Source organism: Amblyomma maculatum, chromosome 11 (genome assembly GCF_055883805.1).
Source record: "Amblyomma maculatum isolate TAMU_Amacu chromosome 11, ASM5588380v1, whole genome shotgun sequence".
Lineage (NCBI taxonomy): Eukaryota > Metazoa > Arthropoda > Arachnida > Ixodida > Ixodidae > Amblyomma > Amblyomma maculatum.
In genome coordinates this window covers 90661242-90687078 of record NC_139354.1, presented here as the reverse complement: position 1 = coordinate 90687078, position 25837 = coordinate 90661242, and the positions used below count along the sequence as shown (strand labels likewise).

The window sequence follows — 25837 nt, the reverse complement described above, 5'->3', positions numbered from 1 at the left end:
ATGAGATAGAATTTCGGGCTGCAGCAGGCAACGAAGCAGACAACCTCAATGACTGACTCCGTTTGCGGCGTCCGCTAACACTGCCGCCTCTTGTTCACTCCATGTTTTTCGTTAGCTACCATGCACGTTTCCCTTATTGTTTAATCTGCTGTTAGAGCTACCAAATAAAAACTGTTTTAGCCTCAAATTATTGTTTTTACCAAGTAATGCACGTGCGCAATAGCATGTAGGACAACCCAATAAGTTTTCGCTCTTCGGAGAAGCAATGGATGAGGAGCATTTGTGGGAACATCCAGCTTCACAAAATAAATTTTTCGAGACATTTTTCGTATACATTGTCTTTAAAATGACCTCGCGTGCTTCTGAATGCACTTCTTCGAAGCATGTGCCGATTTGCTATGAACTGCTACACCCAATTCTGAATTATGAAACGAGAGCAACAAGTGGGTAAGTTTTGTTTGCATGTGTTTCTGAGTATGCTTCTGCCGACTCATAGCCCAAACATTTCTCATTATCTTAAAATATTCCAGCTTTGATGTAATGTTTCATACTTTCAAAATCTCCTCTATGATGCATTTATTACGCATTTTACGAGACTACATCTCAATATCCTATGTAATGAAAAATTTGCATTTGAAACCTTCCGTTTGAAACATTGCCAACATGGTAAAGTTGCACTTCCCGTTTGGGAGCCAGCGGATAACAGCACCAGTGTTGTTTGCTAATGTCGAAGGCTGGTTTTGGCTTGGTTGTGGAGTGAATGTAGTGCACCGCCACTTTGATTATAGGAGATTTGTTCAGCCACAACTGTGTTCTCTCTGAGATGAAGTGCACATTTCTAATTCATAATATCAGCATAACTCGTACATGAACTGGCATTTATTTCAAGGAACGCTGTGATAGGCGGCCTCGGACTCATAAAAGTAAACATTAGAGTGAATATTAGCTCACCCCCGAAAGGAATGGCAATAAAAAAATTCTGGAAAGTTGAAGCATTCACCATCTTTCTTTGTCCCGTTTGCGCTTTATTATATTGGTCTGCCACAAATTTATCCAGACACCGAAAGCAGGTTTAAGCTCATGCTTTCGAGCACGAGGTTATACTTGGGGGGCTACTTCTCAGTTCGCATCGCTGAGATCGAACAACCTTGAAATTTGTCCACCAAGAAGTAACAAAGATCGTGCGCCTGCCTTTTCGCTAAACCAATGTTAGACAAAAAACTTAAAACAATCGCTCAATGAAAAGGTAGTATTAATGCCAAACCTTGTCCGACCATGCTAAAACATGCAAAACCATGATTAACATAGCTGCCTCTCCTACATCTATGAATGTTTTGGCTATGCTTACGCTCGCACCGTTTTTACCTAAATCAAATTCGAAGTTTGCACACTGTGGTTAAGCGCAAACTGAAAATAAAAAAGTCACTTAATTTCAAGAGGCGGGAGTGGGAGGGGGGGGGGGGGGACGTGTGGGAGGGTTTTGTTAAGCGGTAATGCGGTGAAAAATAAATTGGTAGCTTTTACAGCAGTTCAAAGGGAATCTAATGGAAACAAACAATGCCAAGCTGAACACAATCAGCGTGGTGATTTATTGGTTACGGCGCTCGGCTACCGTGCTCAAAGATGCGGGATCGAGTCCCGGCTGTGGCTGCCTCTTTTCGATGGCGGCGAAAAGCAAGGCGCCCGCGTGCTGTGCGATGTCAGTGCACGTTAAAGAACCCCAGGTGGTCGAAATTTCCGGAGTCCTCGACTACGGCGTTTCTCACAACCTGAGTCGCTTTGGGATGTTGAACCGCGCGAGAAAATACTGCCATATTTTCCTCGCATCAATGTTGCATGCCGGCGAGTGTTACTGATCTTTTTAAGACACAATACGAAGTACTTGAGTGCCTTCCGAGAATGGAAATGTTGCTGCACATGTCTTATTTGTAATGGATCACGCAGCCCGAAATCGCGTGGTTTTAACCCATATGTTGTGTGTTTGTGGAGTAATGTTCTCTATGTGTAAAATCTGTTATAAATTTGGCAATAAAGAAAAAAAAAACCCTACAAGCAAACAAACCAATACGTAGCTACTGATATATGTACGCAAAGGAAATATGATTGCGTCGGCCGGGAATCGAACCCGGGTCAACTGCTTGGAAGGCAGCTATGCTAACCACTATACCACCGACGCCTGCTTTCGAGCGCTTCAGGCGAAGCCATTTGACATTGCGGCAAGGGCTCCGCAAACGTAATAGAAAGTGGGTCAGATTATTTCTTTGGACCAGCTTTCCGGGAGGCGTCTGGGGGCATTGAACTGTAATAGGCGGAATAACCGATGGAGGCCTATGCGTGTACTAAGCAGATTCGCCAGTCACGCACTATTCCTGAAGTGTGTGATCGCTGTTACAATGTTTATTGCATTACCAGAAAAACATTCATTTGCGAGATTTCTTACGCGAAATGTATTGAAATACTCTCTGACCAACCAAAGATAAATATTTCTTTGTTTATGAATCGGGCTCATTTAAATCCCTATCTTTGGAGACAATGTCTGAGCAACTCTTTCTAAAGAGCACAACTTGAACTTTAGCATCAACAATTATTTCAATATTGGTGAAGAGAAGTGCCCTTGTGTCACCGCTACACAACTCTCATTAAGTAAACTGCAGCTTAGGTAACTTAACCGTGACGTAGTTGCAATGTTTTTGAGTTTTTTTTTGGTGGCGTAAAATATGGTAGTTAAAAATTTGACATCGAATACGTTATGTGGCAAAACAGGAAACGTGAAAACTACATCGTAGGCAACAAAAAAGTATAGGCGGGGAAATAACCTTCAGCCGAAGTGTTTTATGCAGAAAAAGAAAACATAGAAAGGTGGCAAATATAGGGTTTACTAAAATGCAAATTACTTGACCAGTCGACATATTTTATTCTATCCCATATATGATATTGTTTGTCTAAAAGTGTTCGTTTATGCCCTTTAAATAAATGTTGCCCAAGCTAAGATGGTTCTAGATAAAAAAGAAAATCGTTCTTACCAACTGAAATCAAGCGAGTGCTGACAGAGGTATGTAAAGCAGCAAATGGTAACTGCATTTCCGCCTACTTGAACAATTGAACGACTAGTGGACATTAACAAAAAGCTTTTTAAATACTGCGCTAAACTTACATTTGCCGGTTGAAATGCAGTCGAACGCGGCAGAAATATTCCAACCCCTCAGATAGTTTCAGCGTGGTATAGTCTAGTTAGGCCTTTTTAATTTGCAAAAGTGAAACAGGCGAAGATTAAGCTTACCACGTCGCATAGCTTTCCGTGCGCCTGTATGCGTCGTTACAGCGCTCTGGCAAAATGTTGATCACTTCGCCCTTTCTTATATTGCTCATCAGAGGCTTAGCTTTGGTTCCGGTCTTGATGTAAGGGTCAAGGACAGCGCGTGCTCAGAGCGACGGCTAACGCCGGTAGCGTGTATCTTCGAGTGGCCCCTGGCCCAGGTCCTTGGAGGGCGGGTCGAGACTATCTCTTCGTGCCACCATTAGCGAATATTAAAATGCTGCTCGCTTAGACCCCAAGCTCTACCCCGACCCTCATCGTAATCTCTCCATTCAGGAGGCTCACGTCCTTCAGCAGATACAGTTGAATACTCTCATAACCCCTTCACGGCTACATCTGTACAAATTCCGCCGCGATCCTTCATGCCCCAATTGCCCTTCCAATTATGCCAACCTCTCCCACTGCCTATTTTCATGCCCAGTTGCATTGCAATCGGGTTTCTTTCCCATGTCTTCCCATACTGTCTGGACCTTGGTGGACTGGCTTGGTGCTGAGGGTGAGGAAGAATAGCGCCTCGTCCAGCAGGCCATCGATTTATTAGGCGCCTAAGTGTTGCGTTTCAATAAAGTCTACTACTACTACTACAACTACTATTACTGCTTCTTAAAGCGAGCAGAAACGCAAGGCTATGCGTGGAGATCGTTAAAAGGCGTAAATCAGGTAGTGCTTTATGAAATCGCATATGTGAGGAGTGTAACGCGTGTGTCCACTGAACACTGTAATTGCGCGCAGCGCGCTGTCATGCGGCAAATTCAAAACTTTGCGGGAATTTAAAGCATTATATGCGAAGGATATCGCGTGGAATACACCTCGTTTGGAGAAGTTTCGTTGCGCTCCACTACTTTCCGGTTCACGCGTGAGCATTTACAACCTTGTATAAAATGCTATTAGTTAATGGCGAGTAAATGATACGAGGGGGTACCCAAAAGAAACCGAACTAATTTTTTGGTGGGCACCGCTTTCGTAGTTGCGTGTTTTGCCGCTAGGAGCGCATAGAGTGAGCATTCCAGGAATTATGATGCCCGGACTTACTTTCGGAAATGCGGTTTTGTGCCTAAAATCAGAGGTACAGTCGACATTAGAAACAAATCATAGATCCGTTGGACGATTAGCACTAGGTGCCCACGGCAAAACTACAAATGAGGCGGTACAGGAGATATGGGCTGGGCTTCTTTCGAAGTGCGGGAAGCTCAGAGTAAAATATTATATGAGGAACGCCTGAGGAAATTGGACAGTAAAAGATGGACAGCTAAAGTATTTAAATACCTGTACCTAAACAGCGTTGACTCACAATGGAGGAAAAGAACTAGGAAACTACCTAGTAAGTATGCTAGTAACAAGGACGGAGAAATAAAGAGCATTAAGTAACAGGTGAAAAACACAGAAGGTAAAAATTGGATACATTCGATGGAAAACCAACAGAGTGTGGAATTATACCGAAAGTGGAAAATGCAGATCAGGAAGGAAGATTTCTTTGATAACTCAAGAGGCAGTGCCCTTCTTTTTGAAGCTATAGATCAGGGTGCCTTAGAACACGCAGCTACAAAAAGAAATTTAACAATGGAGATGACGCATGTGCTGTATGTGGAAACTCCAGTGAAACAATTGCCCATATTATACTCGAATGTAATGGTATCCATCCGGAAGTTGGTGCAGGCGCAAGCACTGTTCCTGAATCTCTGGGGTTTAGAGATACCAGTGGCCGGGTGAATAAACCAGCTGTGGAAACTAGCAAAAAACGACTGGAAGATTGGTGGCTTAAAAGCAGAGAAGTGACATAATGTTAGTAATGTAGGAACAAAATTTAATAAATAGAATGATGGTTGAGTTAACCATTCTAAATCAATAATTAAGATATAGGGAGAAAAATGAGCATGATAGCTACTGCTACCACCCCGTTTGAAAGGGGACGCTCCTATATTCCATCCATCCATCCATCCATCCATCCATCCATCCATCCATCCATCCATCCATCCATCCATCCATCCATCCATCCATCCATCCATCCATCCATCCATCCATCCATCCATCCATCCATCCATCCATCCATCCATCCATCCATCCATCCATCCATCCATCCATCCATCCATCCATCCATCCATCCATCCATCCATCCATCCATCCATCCATCCATCCATCCATCCATCCATCCATCCATCCATCCATCCATCCATCCATCCATCCATCCATCCATCCATCCATCCATCCATCCATCCATCCATCCATCCATCCATCCATCCATCCATCCATCCAGGCGGATTTTGCCCTTGGAAACAACGAGGACAAACATTCCAGCCCGGGCGACGTGGCTGGGACTAGCACTGGCATGGAAGGCATAAGAAAAGTAGGTCAGGCGGATCCGAACCGACAGAGCTATTTAGAAGCAGCTATTAAGAGCCGGAAAAAAAGAAAGAAGTAAGGAAGAATGAAAATCCCAGAGAGAAGGACACAGAGAACCGAAAGCAGGAGCCAACAGGTGGGAGAGGGAGAGAGAAGGCCCAGGTGCTTATCGCCGGAGGTTCTAACATGAGCAGGTGCAAGCGAGATATCTTGGAGATATGTTGGAACGTGATGAGCGAGTGTTAGTTGGAGCCTTCCCAGGGAGCACAATGAGGGCATTGCTGAAAGAGAGTAAAAATAGGCTGTCAAAAAATTCCGCAGAGCGCAGTATGGTGATAGTAGCCGCGGGGCTAAACGATGTCCTAAATGGTGACGCTGCAGGAGTGGTGGAGAGTTTAGCTAAGGGAGTTGACGATTTCGGGGAGATAGCACAGCAAGCGCAGATAGTTGTATGTACAGTACCGGAGGTTCTAGGATTGAACGGAAAGCTGGAAAAGGACGTGGTGACAGTCAATCAGGACATAAGAAAGTTAAGCCTGGAGAAGCGTTTCGAAGTGGTTGAGGTAAACAGGGAGGTGCATGGTGCATAAAGCAGGTTTTGGTAGGGCTTTTCAGCGAGATGACATTCATTTTAACAGAAGGGTGGGACCAGCGATCGGCTGGCGCCTGGCAGGCAGGGCTGCAGCTTTTTTAGGGGGTCCGTGAGGACTCCGTGCACAGAGGTAGTTAGAAGTGAAGAAGAAGAAAGTGTAATAACAGAGGCTGAGCTTCCAAAAATGGCAAGGAGGAGGTCGAGAAAGAAAAGTACAAAAAAATTTAACACTAGGATCAGCTACATAAACATGCAAGGCGGTAGAAAAAGACCGAAATGGCTAGAGATAGAACAGCAGTTGAAGGATGACAAAATAGGTGTGTACGCTCTTTGCGAGACTCATCTCAGGGATCTAGAAGATCCGCCGTTTATAGAAGGCTACGTCTGGGAAGGGTGCAACAGAACGAGAACGAAAAAAAGGGTGGAGGGGTAGGTATGTTGATACACCAGGGAGAAAATTGGCAAAGAATTAAATCGACTTGTAAAGAACATATCTGGGTATCAGGAACAATTGCCGGCATAAGGACATGGCTAGGGATAGTTTATTTAGGAGCAGGACACCAATGTAGGCAAGAAAACAAGGATCTTGTTGAATGTCTCAGTGACGATGTAAGCCAGTTTGGAGACGGGGCCAATATTATTTTGCTGGGGGACATGAACGGCCACGCAGACGATCTGGATGGATAATTGTAACGGGAAGCTAATGCTAGATTTTTGTGAGCGACACGATCTAGTTACAGTAAATAGAGAAACAAAATGTGAAGGCCAAATCACGTGGGAATTCCGCAAAAGGCAGATGACCATTGACTACTGTCTAATGTCGCAGGAAATTTATAGCAAGGTCACAAAAATGGAAATAGACGAAGAAGGAAAGTGTAGTCTGGGAAGTGATCATAAACGTATTAGTCTGCAGATGGGGCCCTTGATGAAAAGAGAAACGGAACATAGACAAAAAGTAAACACAAAATTAAATGACGATCAAATAGCGCAGATAGCAGCAGAGATAGAGGACGCAATAGAGAAAAGCCCCTTGGAAAACTGTGATAATGAACAGGTACAGTACTACTCATAAGGAGGAAAATTAAGGAGGTTAATGTAGCAAAACGCTGGAATAGAAAGAGGAAGCCACGCAGCTGGTGGAATAAGGAAATCAGGGAAGCTATTGAACAACGACGGGCTGCTTCAAGGGAACACCGAATGGCAAAGAAAGCACAGGTATCTCATGAGGAAGTCGACCAAAAACGGGAATCATATCGACAAAAGAAACTTGAGGTACAGGCCCTCGTCCAAAGTAAAATAAAACAGTCCACCGATCGCTGGATGGCTGACATACACGATGCCTCTAGAGGCGGAGCAAGAAAATTCTGGAACCATATAAGCTGGCTAGGGAAGAAGAATCAAATAAAGCAAGATCGGATTCAAGATAACGAGGGAAATTGTTTAAAGGGAGACAACGCAGTGAACTGCATTACATCAGTTATAGCCGAGTCATTTAAGAGTGACGGCAGGGTAATCTCCGCAAATCAGGAAGCAACACAAGGTAGCAGAATACAAAGCAGCTTAGAACTGACCAATCTAAACCGGAAAAAGGCAGAAAAAAATATTCCTAAAACGCATCTACAGGAATGGATGGAATTCCGATCAAGCTGATTAACGAACTTGTCAAAAAGTAAGGAAACGTTGTTAAAAGCTCTGGAAACAGTCATAACGAATAAGCAAATTCCGGACAGCTGGTGGCAGAGTAAAATGAATTTGATTTATAAAGGAAAAGGAGAAAGGATGCACATAAAATCCTACCGGTCGATTACCATAACATTTGTTATGTACAGGTTGGCCATGCAGGCGGTGAAATTAAAGGTGCAAGCATGGGTAGAAAGTAACAAGATGCTCGGAGAACTTCACAACGGCTTTAGAAATGGTAGGCGTATAGATGATAGCCTGTTCGTGCTTACGCAATGCATCGAAATATCTAGAGTGGAAAATACACCTTTGTATTTGGCCTTCCTTGACATAAACAGGGCATACGACAACGTAAACAGGGAACTCCTGTGGAACATGTTAAAAGAAGAAGGTATCGGTTATGAGATAATAGAGTTCCTAAAGGAAATATACCGGGATAACAAAGTAGAAATTACATGGGAAGGGATAAGAAGTACGGAAGATGTCAATGTATGCAAAGGATTCAGACAAGGCTGTCCTCTATCACCGCTTCTGTTCATGCTTTACATGATAAACCTAGAACGGATGATTCAAGGCAGTAACCTAGGTTTTGACTTGTCATATAGATTAGGTGGAAAGACGGTAGAGCAGCGCCTCCCCGGTTTGATGTATGCGACGATATTGTGCTGCTAGCTGAAAGTCTGGAAGAATTGCGAGCTCTATTTAAGTACTGCGGAGAAGAAGGGGACGCTCTAGGCTTCAGTTTTAGCGCAGTTAAGTCGGGTCTGATCATTTGCAACGGCTCAACTGATCAGGGTCTTAAAATACAAGGCCATGAAATACCCAGAGTAGCAGAATATGAATATCTGGGGGTATGGGTAAACGAAGGATTGGCATATATTGGAAAGCATGAGCAATCACTTAAGGCCAAAGGGCGAAGGAATGCCGGGATAATGAAGCATAGGGTATTGTGGGGATACAGCAGGTATGAGGTTTTGAGGGGTATTTGGAAAGGAATTATGGTGCCCGTACTTACTTTCGGAAATGCGGTTTTGTGCCTAAAATCAGAGGTACAGTCGACATTAGAAATAAATCAGAGAGCCGTTGGACGATTAGTACTAGGTGACCACGGCAAAACCACAAATGAGGCGGTACAGGGAGATATAGACTGGGCATCTTTCGAAGTACGGGACGCTCAGAGTAAAATATTATATGAGGAACACTTCAGGAAATAGGACAGTAACAGATGGGCAGCTAAAGTAGTTAAATACCTGTACTTAAAAATCGTTGACTCAAAATGGAGGAAAAGAACTAGGAAACTAACTAGTAAGTATGCTAGTCCCAAGGACGGAGAAATAAAGAGCTTTAAGCAACAGGTAGAAAACACAGAAGGTAAAAATTGGATAAATTGGATGGAGAAAAAACAGAGTGTGGAATTATACCGAAACCGGAAAATGCAGATCAGGAAGGAAGCTTTCTTTGATAACTCAAGAGGCAGTGCCCTACGTTTTGAAGCTAGATCAGGGTGCCTTAGAACACGCAGCTACAAAAAGAAATTTAACAATGAAGATGACGCATGTGCTGTATGTGGTAACTCCAGTGAAACAATTGACCATATTATACTCGAATGTAATTGTATCCACCCGGAAGTTGATGCAGGCGCAGTTCCTGAAGTTCTGTGGTTTAGAGATACCAGTGGCCGGATGAATAAACCGGCGGTGGAAACTAGCAAAAAACGACTGGAAGATTGGTGGTTTAAATGCAGAGAAGTGGCATAATGTTAGTAATGTAGAAACAAAAATATAATAAATAAAATAATGTTTAGTTAACCAATATAAATCAATAATTAAGATAGAGGGAGAAAAATGAGCATGATAGCTACTGCTACCACTCCGTTTCAAAGGGGACGCTCCTATATTCCATCCAGCCATCCAGAGTCAGTCAGCCGAGTGGTGTTGCTGAAGGTCAGACGTACTAGCTTCGGCAGAGTTTATAGTGACAACTGTTTTCTGTGAGCGTTGTTTTTGCAATGGCTGATTTTCGTGAACAGCGTGTGGCGGTGAAATGTGCTTTCTGATCGAAACAAAAAAATGGAACAGAAACTCTTAAAATGTTAACAACGGCATACAAGGATGATGCTATCGGGAAAACTCAACAGTTTGAGTGGTTCTCCCGTTTCAAAATGGGTGAAATGTCAACTCATGATCAACTTCATTCTGGGCGTCCTTCCACAGCCCGAACACATGAAAATGTTGAAAAAATACGTGCAATCACCAATATTTGACAAAAAAAATGGTACAACCCTTGTTCCTCAGCCACCATACTCAACGGGCCTTGCCCGGTGGGACTTTTTTTGTTTCCCAGAATGAAAAAAATATATAAAAGCAAAGCGTTTTGCTGATGTTGCAGAGGCAAAGAAAAAAAACGACGCAGGCGCTGTCAAGCATCACAAAAGATTAATTTAAACAATTCTTTGAAAAGTGGAATGAAAGTTTAAACAATTGTATTAGTGAAAGTGGAGGGTACTTTGAAGGAGATTGAAGGTTTTGGCTTCAAATGTGAATAAATAGGTTCAAAAGAAAATAAGTTCGGTTTCTCTTGGGTACCCCCTTATAGTAGATGAAAGGTAAAAAATGCAACGGACGCTTTTCTTGAGTCCTAGCAACAGTCCTTTTACTTTAGTTGGAAAGTACGCTTTGAATTCTTTTTATTCTTCACCCATTTTTGCTGTGACAACCAATATATTTATCTTTATCTTCTGGATTTAAGTGATGGCAGGCTGTAATTTTGATGAATTTGTGTGGTTTATTTACATTTATGCGAAGTTGTGCACTGAGTATTATCTTCTACAAGTCACTTGACAATTCGGTACGAGTTAAAACTATTGCCAAAGCTTTTGTTTGCTCAAACAGAGTGCCTTTATGAAGGTGCAGCATAGCGACACTTGCACATATGGAAAACGTGGGATAGCTGTTAGGACACTGTGGTGTCTCAACTGGAACCTCCAAATACAAGATGGAATCCCACCTCTGAATAAGTACTTGGCAAAACTGGGGATAAATAATATTTTCCCAGCCTTTATGGCTACTGCACATGGTGTTAAGAACTTTCTTTGCGTGGGTAAGGTTCTATTAGGCAAAAAAACTGGCACATTGAGGTAGTTATATTATCTACTTGATGGACAGCGTCCACTTTCAACACGAAGACGTTTAAAATATGGGCTTCAAGATGAATATCACATTGTTATCTTGAATGCAAGACCACGTAAACGGTGCTTAAACTCGGCAACGTCACAAAAGAATTTATTTGCGCCTGTTCAGTTTTGTATGTTTGCGGTCCGTGACGATTAGAACATGCAAATGACATCAATTTTGCAATGAGAGCAGCGGTAATTGCGCCGACGTGCCCGACTAAGTACACCTTGGGTTTTTTTTTCTGATAAATAAACTTATGTTTTACAGTAGCCACATCTTTGCCTCAAATATTTGAACTGAGGGGTGTTCTGTGCATTTACCATACTGACAGTTACCTGGCGCGCTCGATATAGCGTTTAAATACATGCGGTCAAAATAACATACTAGAAATGCAGGTGCAATAAGACCTTGATCTTATTCGTAAGTGGCTCAGGTGTGCCTCACGGTGTGAACTCTGAACAGTTAGACATGGTGGACTAATATGTTATTAATAGAGAGATTTAGTTTACAGTGATTAGCGATCCGCCACTGTGGCCCTCTGCTGCGCGTGGCTGACTGCTGACTGGCGCTGACGCGGCGGGCCTAATGTGCCGCCAGATGTGGCGCCAGCTATCGGCGTCGAGGGGATGCAGTAGAATTCGCGGTGACGGATCACGGTAAACTACAGCTCTGTAAATAGCATAGCCTTCCACAGTGGTCTAGACCCATGTGTAAGCGGGTGCACTTAGGTCAAAATAAACTTTCTGCTTTGCATAAATTGATCTGATATATATCTTATGTAGCGACTTGAACGCGTGCTAAGGTGCGGGAAAAAAGCTTCCCAACTACATTCGATTGTTTCTGCGTTAGCGGTGTATGGTAGCGTAAAAAGGCGTACACAATGCGCATTGCCAAATGCTTGTAACGACAACTGAGCAGCGTCGGTGACAGCTTCCACTTCTCTGCGACCGAGCTAAAACATCTGCTAGCCTCCCAAACAGCTGCTCTCAAACGACGCGAACATACGGATTCAGTTCCGAGTAGCTCGATATTCCTGGGCTGCTCGAATCCGCAAAGACGCACACTCCTGTTCAGGTTGGATAAAAAAAAGAAAGGCTAGAAAGTGCGTCACATGGCATTTCTGAAGCCTACAAGGAAAATTAAAATTGAAAACACCACTGAAAAGTTTTCTCGCGTGACAATGCAGCGGCAGGCAGTATACGGCCTATTTTTTTCCCCATTTATGCGAAGCGCCACGTGTGCTGGACAATCCTTGTCTGTAGTTCGTTGAAACTTCAGGCAGTCTCATTTGTAATTTTGCCGAAGCCGCCGAAGAGATGCTGTCTTGTCTGCCCTGTAGCGTGCACGTCGTTACAAGCAATGCGCATTGTATGCGCTTTTTCAAGCTACCGCAAATGAAACTTATTTGCATTCCGACAAAAATGTAGGCTGAATCCCAAGATGCAGTGCGCAAAACTGCCGTTGGAGGGAGAAGGAAGTGGTATGAGAAGATGATGGATAGCAGAGGCTGAGCATGCGACGTCAAGCAATTTTTTCTTCTATGGTCTTATCTATACTGCTTCGCAGCCACGAAACATATTTACCTTAAAGCAACTACTATACTCAGTGACTCTAAATTCGCCATACGAAATTATGCGAGCGGCAGAATTTCTAAAGCAGCAATGAGCATATTGGGTCAAATAAAGCACTTAGAATCACTCAATTGATATGGATTCCAGCTCACTTGTGGAACCCTGGTAACGAATTGGCACACATCAAAGATCGAGGATTCGAAAGCCGAGCAGGGGACGCGGTAGTTACTGTGAGTTTCTCGAAGGATGGCCTAGCATCATTTCACAACATTAGTATTCATTTTAAGCTTGAAAGAAGAATATTCCCCCCTCCAGACAAAGCCTTAGATGAGAAGCAGGAGGCCACCTGGAGGCGACTCCAGACGCGATCCTTTGACTCCTCACTTGTTGTCAAAATTCTACCCCGGTGATTACGACCCGGAATGTACACTGTGTGGTGAAACAGCCACTTATGATCACATATTAAGGAACTGTAAAGACGAGCCGCCCCGGAATCTCAAATACAAGTTTCTACTCTCGACCAATAGAAGGCAGCTCAGACCTGTGAGTTGAAACCCCGGTTATTAAATCGGCTACTCAGGTCGCTGTAAGCCACCTAGCACCGGTAATCTGCATTCTGCCTTCTCTGACTAAATAATGTTTTGCAATCTAATTCCTTTGCCAGGGGTGGTCATGACGTGTCTTGTGATTGTGAGGTTTCATTGGTGGGGAAGACATTAACAAGCGAGCTCAGCGCAGCGCATTAAAGGTGCTTCCCTATAAAAAGAGGTCAGCCCACAGCTTCGACCACTTTCTCGCGTTTGTTGCGATCAGTTCAGTGGTCAGCTGATAATATAAAAAATGCCCACATTTTTTCCCAGTTGGCACGGAAAGCATTGATTGCAAGTGCGTAATAATGTATATTCTGTTGCACAGCTCGTGCACTTTAAACATGAAAATGTCAACCTTCAGGCTTTTCGCCCTCCTTATTCCGGGCGACTGTATGCTATTGTATTCTTATTATAAAACCATTCAGCATGAATTTTCAATGCGAATTTATTCAGCTGTTTAATGTCAAACTGCACTTCAATATTTTAAAATTCGCATTCTCCGCCTGTTGCAAGGCTTCGTATGAAGCTACAATATTGTAATTGTGGTAGGGGCTAGTGACCGCTCTTCTACAAGCTACAACCTCTCTCTAGGAAAAGCGCATTATTTAACTGCAAAAAAGCTGAATACATTCATCATACCGAGAGCGCCCTCCTTACCCAACCAGTTGTCGAGTTGCACGCAGTCCATTGAGCCTAGCACATACACCCGAATGCACCAGAAATGCGCCTAGTGGGGTGACACTTCTGTATAAGCACTGCAGCCAGAAAATTGCTGGCGGTAGATGCGGCTTCTATTTTCTGATGGCGAACACGCATATTTCTAAAATGCTTTCTTACTCACCCGTTAGTGGCACTCAAACATCTTAAGCATCAAATTGCTCTATTTTGCGACTAAGACAATTATTAGCAGATGGTCAAATATTTAGGGGAATCCCCCAAGGTGGAGTAGATTTGTAATAGGGGAGTAATTACTCATTGCATCCACCCAAGCGCAGCCAACGGCTACAAAGGAAAGCTATACAGCTTTCTCAGAAACTTCGTAGTTAAAGAAAAGCTCGTCCTGATCCGGGAATCGAACCCGGCACCACCGCCTTTCCGGGGCAGTCGCTCTACCAACTGAGCTAACCAGGACGGTCAGTAGAGCAGACGGTAGGGCGAGAGCGAATTGATCTATAAATCGAAGTGGGAATGGTGTTGGTCCAATACTTAGGGGAATCCCCCAAGGTGGAGTAGATTTGTAATAAGGGAGTAATTACTCATTACATCCACCCAAGCGCAGCCAACGGCTACAAAGGAAAGCTATACAGCTTTCTCAGAAACTTCGCAGTTAAAGAAAAATACGAATTTTTCATACTTTTTATTATCATTTTTTTTACTATCAGTGATTAGCGCCAGTACTAAATACCTGTATTAATAACTAATGTGTCGACCAAAATTTACCCGGTCCTTGTAGGCTGTGAGCTGCTTAACACGTCATTCAGGATTATAGGAGCTTCAAAGTCTATTTGATGGCCATTTATGTGATGCGGCAGATTGAAGCACGCGTAGCTTGCGGACATTTTACTTGTGAAGAATAAAAGTGAAAACAAAAATTGGTACAGGCACACTGGTACCATCGCATTGCTTTTTGCTGGTTCACTACACAGAAAAAATCAATGTGACTGTTTTTGCATTGCAACTGATTACAAAAATGAGTTCTTCATGCGATCTATACGAACATTTAAATTTTAACTGAAATTATAGTATGTGAACTGAAGACCCACGTCTTGAGCAGATGCAGTGGAAGATTGGCTAACCAGCAGCAGCGCATTGGTAGGGTGTCGTCATTCCGCGTAGGCGTCGCGGGAAAGACAGTAGGGGCAGCTTGATCCATTTGTAATCCATTTCGTGTCCACAACTGCCTCCACATCCTCAATTCCAGCCCGCCTCCTATTCTGCTCCAGTCCTAGAATTCGATGCCGGAGTCTGTGGAGTTGCTTTATCTTTTTATTTGTTGTCTTCTCGGTGTTGGTAGTCACGAATAGCAGCACGAAAGACCACGCAAACTTTAAACGAACAAAGGAAAAGGAAAGCCCTATTTTGTGCACTTTTTTGACGCAAGAACCTTATAACATTCAAAGCTGACACATTTTCGAACAGGATGCCCAACCAACCAAAAAGGAACCACATATTCTTTGCTTTTCCAGCTAATGTCCGCTGCCGAAACTCCACGCTGCGTTACGACACCACCAAGCAGAAAGAAAGAGTTTTATAGCCTGACACTAAAATGTATCACTTCGTTAGGAGATCGCCTCTTACCATGCTACGAATAATACAGGAGATAATCAATGCATGTTTCAGTTGTGTCGCGCTGGGTCTTTTTAGAACACGGAAGTAATCACCCCTTAATATAGGTAATAGTTTCCTTGCTGCCGTTCATAACTTTATCAAAGTACACAATGCCCGATAGGTTTCTAAATTTTCACCGCGATCATAGTCTGGGCAGCGTCACCGTATCAGTAGGACTTCAATAACAATGATAAAGCTTACTTTCGAGGAGAACTGTTGATATTTACAGCTGCACATATAATAACGCAACGAGGCATGACTGCACTGCTATTGGATTCCTTCTACGGAAAGTAAAAGTAAATTTCCAAGGTACTTACTTTAGAAACCACTGGATTAGTTGACCCCGGGAGGCGACGACAAAATCATTGCACCTCGGCACCACCACATTCCTTGCAGAAATCGCAGCCTGTCGTTGAACAGGAAATAAGAACTGGCATGATTGTATATGCGTAAATGGCCTAAACAGAGCATAACGAGCATTTTATTTGACTTTTCAGTTTAATTAAAACGCTGGTGATGCTGGTTATCTCGGCTGCTGCACGTAAAGTAGCAGCGAACGAGCAAGGGGCCATCGGCACCGAGGATACATGCGCCACCCGCCCATGGCCATTTCAACCCAGGAAGCGGCAGCAGTCAACATTTGTCTGTTACGGAGACATACATATCTTCAGGGGTTGCTTCAGCACACAGTTTCTTGGATAACGTTGTTGCGCTGGTATATGGAACTTTTTTTAATCGCGGCAAGCGCGCAGCAACATAAAGAACAGCCGCATAACAGGTGGTGGCAGTGATCATGAATTCCGGGGCGTCGCACACCGCCATGTTGGCTCGGCGATGCTAGGCCTGCCTATAGACCGTTCTCGGGTCGGCGGTGCCGGACTTTTCCTTCCTCCATAGTGCCGGAGAAGCAGCACGAAGCGTTTTGTGAACTTGCTGCCGTTTTCAGAGGCTATCTGCGCAACAATATTTTCCAGAATACGTTGGTAATCCGCTGTCTTGTATGCCGGTAAACACGCGTAAAGAAACACAAGCAGATGGGACAAACGAGCCACCAGTGATGAAGTTGTGTTCATCTTCTAGCGCGGCGAAGAGTTAGCTGCCGCCAGACGGCGGCTGAGCGTCAAGAATCCGAGGAGGGAGTTTTTAAAACCCTTTATGGTCTGGAGAAATACTCATACCGACAAACTCCTGTTTGTAGAAGGAGCATAATCATGTCAAGACGCAATTTTACTTCTTAATTTTGAGACAGTAGTGAAAAACAGGATGTAATCACCTTTACTTCTTATAAGGAGTCTAAAATTTAGCAGTAAGGAGTATTAAAGGCGACGTCAACCATTTATGCTCCTCTTTGGACTTGTTTATCTTTAAAGTGTGGTTTCAGGATCGTCACTAACACGTGGTAATATATTTTGCCCACTTGAAAAACGACGCGAATAATTGGAAAATCCTTTATACACATTTTTTAAAACAGAATACCTCGCTAAGGCAATTAAAAGAACTTGCTTACAGAGGCGTTACCATTTAATTCGAATGTGTTTAATGAGAGAGGAGTTCATTGCATTGCTAACGGCCATAGTTTTCGGGCATGAACAGCGCAAAAGATGATTTATCAGGGGTTCAGAAAGCGTATTTCGGACCTTTTTCTTAAAATATGTCACATACTGCTGTCAAATAAAACACGTGAAAACTATGAAAGTAAAACAAATCCTTTAAACTATATGTCTACCCTTAGCGGCCGAATTACAACAAAAAATTGCGGCGGTCTATCGCGGTTAAGCCTGGCTTGCGCTACCGTTTCGGTGAAATGAACAGTCCGCATTGTCACAACAGTCGCTTGTTTGAAACTGTGCAACATATCCTACTTGAGTACCCTGCGTACGCTGACGAGTGTGCGTACTATGAACACAGCATGGAGAAGAACCCCCTAGTGCCTTTAATAATGAGCAGTGTTTTCGGTCCCTTAGCCTGCCCTAGGCAACAGAGACTCGCAATGAACTTTTTATTTACGTATTTGAAAGACATTGGACTCCTCAAGAAAACTCTAAATTCAACTTGCATGTTGCCCTCAAGCACTGTTCAAGCTGTGAACTCCATAAGCATAATTCGTCAGATTATGCATTTCATCATTTCGTTTTATACCATTACTCCACGAAGCGTATTTATTGGCCGAATTTTATCTCCCCCTTCATTTATTTTCCTCACCATTCTTTTTCAATCTTCCCTCCCAATTCTCCTTTCTACACAGAGTAGGAAGCCAGCGAAATCTAAACGCCGGCAGAATTCTTTATTTTTTTAAGGGTCTCTCTCTCTCTCTCTCAACTGAGGCTGTTCAGGCCGACTATGAAGAACATCTCCGACAATGAAGCTGTCCGTGACAGATCGGGCATTTCCTTCTGCGTGCCTAAATGCCATCAGCGTTTTCCAAATGCTTTGGACGCCCAGCACCATAATTATGAATATGTCGTACGGGACCTCGCCATTTTGTACGGTTAGAAACGAGCTGCCGCAATGATTATTGGGTAGTTCTTTCTTTAACGTTCTTTGTATCCAAGCGAAAAACAGAATCCTGGCAGCCTATAAAAACCTGATTTCCCTTTTTCTTTTTACAGATTGTGCAGTTGAGGGTCGAAGGAACAAATTTACCTTAATATTTACCTTTACCATTAGACCACATCTTTACGGGAAGAGTCAGAGTGAAGTTTGAAGAAAAATGATTTGAAGGTCGTCGGCCTAACGGGCATCTTTCGAATCACTCGCGCTTTCTTTCTTTATGCCTGTCTTCGACACATTACACGGAAGACAAAATAACATTTAAAATTGTCCCTTTGCATGTGGGAGTTTATAACAAATCAGTTGCAATTAGCTTCGTCATATTCAAATCAACCAGGGACAACAGATGCTCTACCTTCGACATCCGTTCAAGAACTGGATCAGCTCTTCTCTTTATTTCCACGAACTAGTGCATGATTTCGCGGAAGTAGATTCGGTCTGGACTTGCACCTCGTTCGCAATGATATCAAGTCATTCTCGAAGGTCAAATACGTTCGGAGGTCAATAAGGATTAGTGTATCATAAGGCACTACCTCGTCATTTTCTAATGAAACAAAGCCTATTAAATGGGGGTCGACAGAAATATCTTTAATTCATCTCTGCATGACGTCCGAGTAGTACGCACCTTTAAAGCAGTGTTGGTCACCAAGCTTTTTTGTTTTTATTGCCTTTACTCTACAAACAGTACATGCAGGTGGATTATGCAAAAAGGACTTGCAAGGGTGGAAGAACGGGCTAGTTGGTAATTCATGTTGAAAATCAAACTAGCGCACTTCAAAACAAGGACACAGAGAGAGAACGACAACACAGCGCTGTGTTGTCGTTCTCTCTCTGTGTCCTTGTTTTGAAGTGCGCTAGTTTGATTTTCAACATGCAAAAAGGAGTCGGTTTACATGCAATATCTGTAATTATAAGACAATAAAATTCATCACCGGCCACCCACTTGCTACCCCGAACACACTTGAAAGTGGTGTGAGACTTGTACATTATGTGAAATATAAAAATCATCGGAATAAAAAACGTCAGTGCGTCAACCGGGAATCGAACCCGGGTCAACTGCTTGGAAGGCAGCTATGCTAACCACTATACCACCGACACCGGCCTTTCACGTTCAATACGCGAGCGAATTTGGAAGGGCTGCGAGGGTTCTACGACGTAGAAAGTAGGTCAGCTTTCTTTAGACCAGCTTTTCGGGATTGGTCAGTGTGCTCTGAACTGTAATATGCTGAGCTGTAATAGATTGAGCAGGTGCATATTGAAGCAATGCGATACGTGCACAGAGGGACCAAGAGGTGGTGCTTTGCATGGCCTTCCACGTGGCTTTATTAAGTGCCCGGGTCGGATGGAATGGCGCTTTGAAAGCAGTGACCATGTTATAGCTAGATGTGGACGAGCCTGTACCATAACGAAACAAACAAAAAGAGAAAACCGATGCGTCGGCCGGGAATCGAACCCGGGTCAACTGCTTGGAAGGCAGCTATGCTAACCACTATACCACCGACGCCGGCCTTTCACGTTCAATACGCGAGCGAATTTGGAAGGGCTGCGAGGGTTCTACGACGTAGAAAGTAGGTCAGCTTTCTTTAGACCAGCTTTTCGGGATTGGTCAGTGTGCTCTGAACTGTAATATGCTGAGCTGTAATAGATTGAGCAGGTGCATATTGAAGCAATGCGATACGTGCACAGAGGGACCAAGAGGTGGTGCTTTGCATGGCCTTCCACGTGGCTTTATTAAGTGCCCGGGTCGGATGGAATGGCGCTTTGAAAGCAGTGACCATGTTATACCTAGATGTGGACGAGCCTGTACCATAACGAAACAAACAAAAAGAGAAAACCGATGCGTCGGCCGGGAATCGAACCCGGGTCAACTGCTTGGAAGGCAGCTATGCTAACCACTATACCACCGACGCCGGCCTTTCACGTTCAATACGCGAGCGAATTTGGAAGGGCTGCGAGGGTTCTACAACGTAGAAAGTAGGTCAGCTTTCTTTAGGCCAGCTTTTCGGGATTGGTCAGTGTGCTCTGAACTGTAATATGCTGAGCTGTAATAGATTGAGCAGGTGCATATTGAAGCAAAGCGATACGTGCACAGAGGGACCAAGAGGTGGTGCTTTGCATGGCCTGCCACGTGGCTTTATTACATGCCCGGGTCGGATGGAATGGCGCTTTGGAAGCAGTGACCATGTTATAGCTAGATGTGGACGAGCCTGTACCATAACGAAACAAACAAAAAGAGAAAAACGATGCGTCGGCCGGGAATCGAACCCGGGTCAACTGCTTGGAAGGCAGCTATGCTAACCGCTATACCACCGACGCCGGCCTTTCACGTTCAATACGCGAGCGAATTTGGAAGGGCTGCGAGGGTTCTACGAAGTAGAAAGTAGGTCAGCTTTCTTTAGACCGGCTTTTCGGGATTGGTCTGTGTGCTCTGAACAGTAATCTGCTGAGCTGTAATAGATTGAGCAGGTGCATATTGAAGCAAAGCGATACGTGCACAGAGGGACCAAGAGGTGGTGCTTTGCATGGCCTGCCACGTGGCTTTATTACGTGCCCGGGTCGGATGGAATGGCGCTTTGGAAGCAGTGACCATGTTATAGCTAGATGTGGACGAGCCTGTACCATAACGAAACAAACAAAAAGAGAAAAACGATGCGTCGGCCGGGAATCGAACCCGGGTCAACTGCTTGGAATTCAGCTATGCTAACCACTATACCACCGACGCTTTTTTTTTCTTTATTTCCTGACCAAGGATGTACACAAAAAAGACACATGTGACATCAATAACATGACAAAATAAAAGATCAAGCATTGACTTAAAGCTTCGGCCTTCCTTAGCTGAAGTTGTCGGATTAAAAATCCCTCATATGTGACAACCCTTCAAAACTAACCAACCATTCTGACTCTAGTTTTAACGCTTTCTGTTCATCCACATATGCCCGTATGCTCTCTCTAAAGAGCTGTCTCGCTGTACGTGCATCGACGTCACCATGCTCTACAGCCATTCTGCTTTTCCAATGCTGTGGAGAGCCAGTACAATCAAAAGATCCAACGGTGTATCATTGTTCGCTTCTACTGGCAAGAATCGAATACCATGTGGGCTTATGGGTAGTTCCTTTTTAAGCGTCCTCTGGAGCACGTCCCATAAAAATACGGCGTCCCAGCATTCGAGAAACACGTGTTCAATCGTCTCCTCTTTCCTGCATATTATGCAGTGGACACCCCAGGATACAAAAAGCCCTTTCTGTTCCTTCCATTTCTTTACCTCCAATGTTCCAGTGTGCAGCTTAAAAAAGAACGTTTTCATCCCTGCCGGCACCATCATCCTCTTCACTCTTTTAAGAACATTTTTGCCCCCGGTAGACGAGTACACAGCTCTGTACAACGGTTCTGGAAGCACCACATCGCACAAGTCTTTATACAGTTTTTTCCGGTTTACACTCCACAAATAGTCTAAAGTAAACCGCACCATCAAGAACCTGTATACCACCGACGCCGGCCTGTCACTTTCAATACGCGAGCGAATTTGGAAGGGCTGCGAGGGTTCTGCGACGTAGAAAGTAGGTCAGCTTTATTTAGACCGGCTTTTCGGGATTGGTCTGTATGCTCTGAACTGTAATCTGCTGAGCTGTAATAGATTGAGCAGGTGCATATTGAAGCAAAGCGATACGTGCACAGAGGGACCAAGAGGTGGTGCTTTGCATGGCCTTCCACGTGGCTTTATTAAGTGCCCGGGTCGGATGGAATGGCGCTTTGAAAGCAGTGACCATGTTATAGCTAGATGTGGACGAGCCTGTACCATAACGAAACAAACAAAAAGAGAAAACCGATGCGTCGGCCGGGAATCGAACCCGGGTCAACTGCTTGGAAGGCAGCTATGCTAACCACTATACCACCGACGCTTTTTTTTTTTTTCTTTATTACCAGGCTTATGACAAGTACAAAACACAAAATCAATGATAAAAGAGTCGCCAATCCTTCGGCTGACACATGTGATTTAAAATTGCTTGATGCCAACCAACTGGTCAAGTATATTCATCCATTCCGGTGGATCAGGCTCGCTTTTGTACACATCTCGGATATACGCCACGCTCTCCACGAAATTTTCTCTAACAGGTCGCGTATTGACGTCCGCATGACGCACTTGCATTCTAGTCTTCCATATACTATGGAGGCTAAGGAGCATTATCATATCGTATGGGGTTTCTTGATTTTCAACTGGCAGGAAGCGTATACCGTAGGGATCTATTGGGAGTTCTTTTTTTATTGTTCTTTGAAGAACATCCCAATGAAATATCGGGTCCCAGCAGTCTATAAAGACATGCTCAATTGTTTCGGGTTTCTTGCAGAGGAGGCAATTGGTTGTCCACGGGACAAATATTCCTTTTTTTTCCAGCCAAACTTTGACTGGAAGCGTCCCGGTATGTAATTTGAAGAAAAACGACTTTGTCGTAGGCTTAACTGGCATCCTCTTTACTCTCTTCAAGACGTCCTGTCCTGGGCCTCCATAGTATACAGAACGGTACACAGGCACAGGTAGCATAATGTCTATAAGGTCTGTATACAGTTTGCGCCTTGAAACTGAAGAAAGATATTCCATTGAAAATCGGACACTCAGCATTCTGAATGCAAGAACAACCTCACGTAAGTAACCAGAGACCGTGGTACAGGGATCTAAAAATGACGTGACAATGAATTGTGGTAGCATATTGCACATTCTTATTTGTAAAACAGTTCGCAAAAACGGGTCTTGCTGGTCTCGAAGATATAGAAACCGAGATACTATCTGGCGTAAAAACAAATGAACGAGACCAAGGCCTCCGTATCTAACAGGCCGAAACAAATTTGTGCGGCTCATTCTTTCCCATGTGGAGGACCAAATAAACACAGAAAAAATGCGATGCACTTTTTGTACATGGACCCGTGACATAGATAAGACATTCATTATATACCATATTTTGGAAAGCAAGAAAACATTACAGATGCTAGCCCGCGCGAACATAGATAAATCCCTTCCTTGCCATCCTTCCACTTTTTCCCGTACTCGGTTGGTTTCCTCTGCCCACTGTCGCTCAGTGTCACGATAACAGCAAAGCGGCACGCCAAGGTACTTTGTAGGTAATTCCGCCCACTTCATGAAAGCGAAATACTCGGGTTTATTATCCCATTGTCCGTGCCAAAAGCCTGAGCTTTTTTCCCAATTAATTTGGCAGCCTGTCTGTTTGCAATATTTCCCCGTAATGGTAACAACTTCCCGAACGCTGTCTTTATCTGAACAGAAGACGGCAATATCATCCGCATAAGCTAGGACCTTAACACGAGCGTCGTAAAGCTTAAAACCGATCACCTTATTGCTGTGAAGCAAAGCTAAACACATTGGCTCGAGGTACATTCCAAATAGCAGGGGCGACAGCGGGCAGCCCTGTCTTACCGACGAGCGCACTGGCACGCTTTCAGTAAGAGTACCATTTACAATCACACGTGTCGTGCAACATGCGTATGACATCTTAACGCCTTCTAGTATGACTCGACCGACGTTGGTGTGCTCAAGAATACTAAGTAAAACCACGTGCGATACGCGGTCAAAAGCTTTTGCTAAATCGAGTTGCAGCATAGCAACACGGCCTTCACAAACATCGCAACATTCCAGAACATTACGGGCGACATGAATATTTGTAGCTATTGTGCGGCCTTTGATGCCACATGTTTGGTGTGGACCTACCAAAAGCTTTATTACGGTTTGTAGTCGGTTTGCTAAGACTTTAGTGTAGATTTTGTAGTCTGTGTTGGTAAGGCTAATTGGACGGTACGACCCCACCAACAACCGCTGCTCGGGATCATCAGTTTTGGGTATCAAAGTAATATGGGAAGCCCCAAAGGACAGTGGCACTCTTTGCTTTTCATACGCTTCCGAGATCACACGGTGTAACAGAAGGGCCACTGGTGTTCTAAACACCTTGTAAAAATTTGCTGTTACCCATCCGGTCCAAGGGCTTTACCAGATTGTAAGCCATCGATTGCACTTTCAATTTCGCTAATAGTAATTGGTTCTTCAAGTCGCGCTTTTGTCTCATCATCAAGCGATGGCATAAGCGGTAAAAACTCTTTTTCAAACCCGTCTTGGACATCTCTTTCACGGCCTAACAACTCGCTGAAATATTCAACAAAAGCTTGCTCTATGATTTTACTGTCTGAAATTACCTCGCCTTGGTATCGTATCTGTTTAATTTTTTTCCGGCACGCGTACCTTTTCTCGTCCAATAAGGCGCGTTTTGTTGGCGTTTCGCCTGCCCACAGCTTTTGAGCTCGCGCTCTTATCACCGCCGCTTTGTACTCGTTCGTGTCAATCTGTTGCAAGCGGCTCTTTACTTCTCTCATTTCCTTCGAACAGCTTCCTGGCTTGTCGCTTTCAATGGCCAAAAGAAATTCAAGACGTTCATGTAATTGCTTTTCTTCATTGTTGCGCCTGAACTTATTGATGCAGCTTCTCTCAATAGCTTTTATTTTTACGCGCTGCTTGAATTCATCCCATTCGGCAACAGCGTTTGCCGAATTAGCCTGAATAATATATTTTATTTGTTCATCTACGTAGTTAATAAATTCTTCGTCTTCTAAAAGCTTGTCATTCTGCTTCCATAGATCCCAGCTAAATTTCGGTTTTTCCTTCCTTGTTCCGACAGTTGCAATTACTAGGCAATGATCACTAAACTGTACAGGTACGACCTCATATTTGGTACACAGCGGCAAAAGCTCTAGAGAAACATATATTCTGTCAAGTCTTGCATGACTTTCATTCTGAAAATGCGTAAATAGTGGACGCATACCATCTCTTAGAGCTGCCCCCACATCTTCCAAATTGCATTCTTGTACAATCTGATTAAGCGCTAACGCACTCTTGTCCCTAAGAGGCAGCTTTTTTAAACGATCAGCAACGCTACAGACACAGTTAAAGTCTCCTAACAGGATTACTTTCTTGTCGCATGAAAGATACTGATAAAGATTATCAAAAAACACTGCGCGGTCAGCCTCAACGTTTGGCGCATAAACACAAACTGCTCGCCAGTTGCACGCATGGAAGAAAAAATCTACGACAAGAAAACGCCCATTTTCACAAATGACGACAGATTCAGGGACAACTGTTATGTCGTTGCGAATAAAAAGAACGCAACCCCCTGATGTACCAAGAGCATGGCAAACACATACGTTGTAGCGGGTCTGAAAGGGTGCCACCATACGATCTGTTTGCTCAACACTTTCGATCTTTGTTTCTTGGACAGCTATTAGGTCAAGTTCTTTTTCCAAGAGAAGTCTTTTAAGCTGGTACTGTTTTTTTCTTGCTCCCAGTCCTCTTACGTTTAATGTGGCAATACGTAGCACTATCTTATTGCTAGGATCCATGATTTAGTTTGAATATTTGAACGTATGGTGGCGGCCTTTGCTGGTAAAAAACAAACAAACAAAAAAGGCTTACTGAACTTAGTTGCATATGCTCTTCATAATGCAGACACATAGTTGCACCAGACAGTAGCCAGAAACTGTCTTCACAAAGTCCCCTCAGCATCTTCCGACGCAGCCAGCAACAATGCACAGATTCACGATAGTTACGGTGGCGGTTTTCCCGCTGACCGTGTATCAGGCGGGATGTTGGGGCGCGGCTTAAAACTCGGCCGTCTGGTCGAAGCCGCTTTTGGTGGCGGTTC

General features: G+C 43.9%; 8 non-coding genes across 8 annotated transcripts; all 8 read right to left on the bottom strand.

The window, feature by feature from the left end:
• Window positions 1-2104: 2104 nt before the first annotated feature.
• Window positions 2105-2176, bottom strand: TRNAG-UCC (transfer RNA glycine (anticodon UCC)). The gene has a single exon. It is a non-coding gene; the product is annotated as a tRNA-Gly (tRNA).
• A 12143-nt stretch (window positions 2177-14319) lies between these two features.
• TRNAS-GGA (transfer RNA serine (anticodon GGA)) lies at window positions 14320-14393 on the bottom strand. Its single transcript has one exon. It is a non-coding gene; the product is annotated as a tRNA-Ser (tRNA).
• A 4773-nt stretch (window positions 14394-19166) lies between these two features.
• Window positions 19167-19238, bottom strand: TRNAG-UCC (transfer RNA glycine (anticodon UCC)). Its single transcript has one exon. It is a non-coding gene; the product is annotated as a tRNA-Gly (tRNA).
• A 334-nt stretch (window positions 19239-19572) lies between these two features.
• Window positions 19573-19644, bottom strand: TRNAG-UCC (transfer RNA glycine (anticodon UCC)). The gene has a single exon. It is a non-coding gene; the product is annotated as a tRNA-Gly (tRNA).
• Window positions 19645-19978: 334 nt separating this feature from the next.
• On the bottom strand, window positions 19979-20050 carry TRNAG-UCC (transfer RNA glycine (anticodon UCC)). The gene has a single exon. It is a non-coding gene; the product is annotated as a tRNA-Gly (tRNA).
• Window positions 20051-20384: 334 nt separating this feature from the next.
• TRNAG-UCC (transfer RNA glycine (anticodon UCC)) lies at window positions 20385-20456 on the bottom strand. Its single transcript has one exon. It is a non-coding gene; the product is annotated as a tRNA-Gly (tRNA).
• A 334-nt stretch (window positions 20457-20790) lies between these two features.
• TRNAG-UCC (transfer RNA glycine (anticodon UCC)) lies at window positions 20791-20862 on the bottom strand. The gene has a single exon. It is a non-coding gene; the product is annotated as a tRNA-Gly (tRNA).
• A 1105-nt stretch (window positions 20863-21967) lies between these two features.
• On the bottom strand, window positions 21968-22039 carry TRNAG-UCC (transfer RNA glycine (anticodon UCC)). Its single transcript has one exon. It is a non-coding gene; the product is annotated as a tRNA-Gly (tRNA).
• Between the last annotated feature and the right edge of the window lie 3798 nt (window positions 22040-25837).